The sequence below is a fragment of the Phyllobates terribilis genome, unplaced genomic scaffold (genome assembly GCF_046119375.1).
Source record: "Phyllobates terribilis strain yellow unplaced genomic scaffold, ASM4611937v1 Scaffold_172__1_contigs__length_4051808, whole genome shotgun sequence".
Taxonomy (NCBI): domain Eukaryota; kingdom Metazoa; phylum Chordata; class Amphibia; order Anura; family Dendrobatidae; genus Phyllobates; species Phyllobates terribilis.
This window is the reverse complement of record NW_027362932.1, coordinates 2930103-2935000: the sequence shown is the minus strand read 5'-3', so window position 1 is coordinate 2935000 and position 4898 is coordinate 2930103.

Genomic DNA, 4898 nt, shown 5'->3' with positions numbered 1-4898 from the left:
CACGGACTCCTCAGCTACAGCTGAACTGTCCCTCCTTCTCTGGGACTAGTCTCACTCCTGAGCTAGGTCTTCCAGTTCTCTCTAACCCTGCCCCCAGTTCCAGCTTTTATAGGGGCAGCCAGCTCCCCCTGCTGGCCTGGAACAGGAGGTGCTGTATTGTAATTGTTCCTAACCAGGGGACCTCCCTCCTGCTTTCAGAAACAGATTATTGTTTGTGGCATCCAGGCCTGGGGTGACACACACACACTGCTCTATATTTAGTATGATGCCCCCACTCCTCCATATATATAGCATGATGGTCCCACTGCTCCATATACAGGTGCATCTCACTAAATTAGAATAGCATCAAAAAGTTAATTTATTTCAGTTCTTCAATACAAAAAGCTGTCTTTCAGCTCATCTGCTTTGTTGGGTCTGGTGTCTCTCATCTTTCTCTTGACAATACCCCATAGATTCTCTATAAATAGATTCTCTATGGCAGGGGTCTCAAACACGCGGCCCGCGGGCCGCATGCGGCCCCTGAGGCTGCTTTATGCGGCCCGCAGGCACAGACCCCTTGATGATCCTGACCAGGTCCAGGAGGAGCCGCCGACAGCAGCGCTGAATTGCCACACAGAGACTGTTTCCCAGCACAGCATTTCCAATGACAGCCGCTGACCAATCAGAGGCCAGCAGCTGATATCTGCGTGTCGGCGCAGTGAGTATGACGTCATTGCCGTACGCTGATGTCAGCTGCTGGCCTCTGATTGGCCGGCGGCTGGCATTGGAAATGCTGTGCTGGGAGACAGTCTGTGTGCGGCAATGCAGCGCTGCTGTTGGCGGCTCCTCCTGGACCAGGTCGGGATCGTCAAGGGGTCTGACTCTGTGGTGCCTGCGGCCACATCTGCAGGAAGGACGCCGAGGGAACGGAGGACAGGTGAGAATCATCTTCTTTTTTTTTTACGTGTGTGAAGAACAGCACAGGGGGCACATAGCCACAAGAGGGGACCTGGATGGGGCACATAGCCAAAAGATGGGGACCTGGATGGGGCACATAGCCACAAGATGGGGACCTGGATGGGGCACATAGCCTCAAGATGTGGACCTGGATGGGGCACAGAGCCACTAGATGGGGACCTGGATGTGGCACATAGCCACAAGATGGGGACCTGGATGGGGCACATAGCCAAAAGATGGGGACCTGGATGGGGCACATAGCCACAAGATGGAGACCTGGATGGGGAACATAGCCACAGGATGGGGACCTGGATGGGGCACATAGCCACAAGATGGAGACCTGGATGGGACACAGAGCCACTAGATGGGGACCTGGATGTGGCACATAGCCACAAGATGGGGACCTGGATGGGGCACATAGCCACAAGATGGGGACCTGGATGGGGCACAGAGCCACTAGATGGGGACCTGGATGTGGCACATAGCCACAAGATGGGGACCTGGATGGGGCACAGAGCCACTAGATGGGGACCTGGATGTGGCACATAGCCACAAGATGGAGACCTGGATGGGGAACATAGCCACAGGATGGGGACCTGGATGGGGCACATAGCCACAAGATGGAGACCTGGATGGGACACAGAGCCACAAGATGGGGACCTGGATGGGGCACATAGCCACTAGATGGGGACCTGGATGTGGCACATAGCCACAAGATGGGGACCTGGATGGGGCACATAGCCAAAAGATGGGGACCTGGATGGGGCACATAGCCACAAGATGGGGACCTGGATGGGGAACATAGCCACAGGATGGGGACCTGGATGGGGCACATAGCCACAAGATGGAGACCTGGATGGGACACAGAGCCACTAGATGGGGACCTGGATCGGGAACATTGCCACAGGATGGGGATCTGGATGGGGCACATAGCCACAGGATGGGAACCTGGATGGGGCACATAGCCACAGGATGGGGACCTGGTTGGGGCACATTAGTACAAGATGGGGACATTACTACAAGATGTTTGCCATTATTACTATATGATGCTAATTGTAAGACAATTTTACTGTATGTGGCCAATTGGGGGAAACAAAATTGTAAAAATCAAAAAAATAAAAATAAAGCATGAAAAAATATTGGGCGCTAAAAATGCTGTTTTATATGTAAACTAAAGTAAACACAAAAAAGTACACGTTTATTATCGCCACATCCATAAGGACCCAAGCTATAAAAAAATAAACAGGGCAAAAATGTTCAAAAGGTGTATACAAAAAAAAATGGTATCACTAAAAATGTCACATTGAACAAAAAATGCGGCCCCCCAAATTCAAATTTTTTCCATTTGCGGCCCATATACCCAGCCGAGTTTGAGACCCCTGCTCTATGGGGTTAAGGTCAGGCGAGTTTGCTGCCAATCAAGCACAGTGATACTGTTGTGTGTAAACCAGGTATTGGTACTTTTGGCCGTGTGGACAGGGGCCAAGTCCTGCTGGAGAATGACATTTCCATCTCCAAAAAGCTTGTGGGCAGAGGGAAGCATGAAGTGCTGTAAAATGTCCTGGTAGACGGCTGTGCTGACTTTGGTCTTGATAAAACACAGTGGACCTACACCAGCAGATGACATAGCTCCCCAAACCATCACTGATTGTGGAGCCTTCACACTAGACCTCAAGCAGCTTGGATTGTGGACTCTCCACTCTTCCTCCAGACTCTGGGACCTTGATTTCCAAATGAAAATTGGAACTCTAGGACCTTGTGGAGTGTGTCAATGACTGCCTTCTGGACATCTGTCAAGTCAGCAGTCTTCCTCATGATTGTGGAGCATACTGAAACAGTATTGAAGAACTGGAATAAATTAACTTTTTGAAGATATTCTAATTTAGTGAGATGCACCTGTATATACTATGATGGTCCCACTGCCCCACATACATATAGTATAATGGCCCCACTACTCCATATGTAGTATGATGGACCCACTACTCCAGATATATAGTAGGATGGCTCCACTGCCCGATCATTTAAAAAAATAACGTTTATTCTCACTTAATCCTGATTCCCTACATCACGGCCTCTGTCTCCTCTTCCATGGCGGGACTGCAGAGCAGAGCGATGCAATGATGTCACCGAGCCACCTGCGTGAGTATGCTGACATCTCGTTAACCGCAGGCCTTTGGCGATCTGTGGCATATGAAAGAGATAGTGATAGGGCAGGGAGCTTGTGTCTCACTGCTTTATCATGCGACGCCTCTGCATAAGAGACATTAGGGCTACATTAGCTACGTCACAGAAGACACTGGAGCTGGAGTATATAGAATAGGAGACACTGGGGCTGGCGTATATTCATCACAGGATACATTAGGGCTAGAGCATATACATTACAGAAGAAGCTGGAGTATATAGAATAGGAGACACTGGGGCTGGAGTACATAGAATAGGAGACACTGGGGCTGGAGTACATAGAATAGGAGACACTGGGGCTGGAGTACATAGAATAGGAGACACTGGGGCTGGCGCATATACAGTTCTGCTCAAAAGTTTACATACCCCGGCAGAATTTTTGCTTTCTTGGCCTTGTTTCAGAGAAAATGAATGATAGCAAAAACACTTTTTCTCCACTCATGGTTATTGGTTGGGTGAAGCCATTTACTGTCACATTTCTGTGTTTTCTCTTTTTAAATCTTAATGACAACTAGTGATGAGCGAGCATGCTCGCTACTGCTCGGTGCTCGCCCGAGTATCTCACTGCTCGAGATGCTCTGCGCTCACCGAGTATTTCCGGGTTGGTCGGGCGGGAAGTCGGGTCCCCTCCCTGCATGTTTGGCGCTCTTTACAGAGCCAATGAACATGCAGGGATTGCCTGCCATGCACTGTAATGCCATAGCCATGTTGGTTGTGGGCATTACAGTGATTGGCTGGCCGCACAGCGTCATCAGGTGTATATCAGACCTGGCGCCGCCATGCTCATCACAGTCACTCCGGATCAGACAGTGTAGGGAGAGCTGATGCTGCGTTAGGAAGAGATTTGATTGTGTATTAGGTAGTGTAGGGAGAAAAACCGCATATTACACATATCCATCTCAACAAACAGTCCTTTTGAGGACTAATCCATCTGCAGAGATATCAGGCAGGCAGTGTATATAGGCAGGCAGGCAGGGTATATAGCAGACTGCAGTGCATATAGCACAAGAGGTTCCATTCCAATTCTGCCTTCTGCTGCTGTTAGATATTTCTATACAAAGGCCCAGGTCTCAGGGGCGAGGAATACTTTTCTTTGGATCTTAATCCTCATTATTTGCTTATAAAGCAATCCAGAGAACACCGTTTTTCTGCGCCATTTGCTTGTTGGCACTGCAGAATATAGCCAGGTCCTTTCCATATTAGAGCGCTAGAAATCCAGCTATTTAAAACTGTGTTTTCTCCGTCACACGGATCACATATACGTTGTCAGAAAATACTGCCATTTCTGGCCTCCATTTTTTCAGTGTGTCAGTGAAGCAATTCACAGCAGTTTGCTGTTCACACTACTTACTTACAGGCCAGGTTTTTAAAACTCTGTTTTCTCCATCACCCCGATCACATATAACTTCGCTTCTAACTCAGTCATTTGTAGTGAGCGTGGAAGATACTATCCTCCATTTAAAATGGGCAAGGCACGTGGCAAGGGACGGGGAACTGGACGTGATGGTAATGGTGCATGCAGAGGCCGAGGACAAGGCCGTGGGCAAGCCGAAATTGTGCCACAACAAACACCCACATCTTCTCGCCTGACCTTCCTGTCCCAATTTCTAGGGGACTGCAGCACACCACTATTGAACCCTGATCAGTGTCAAAAGGTTGTTGGTTGGATAGCGGATAATGCTTCCAGTCACTTAGCCACCACCAGCACCACCCTGTCTTCCACACGGTCAAGTCTCAGTAGCCGTGAGTCTGGACCGCATATTCCTCACCCTGATCCTCCT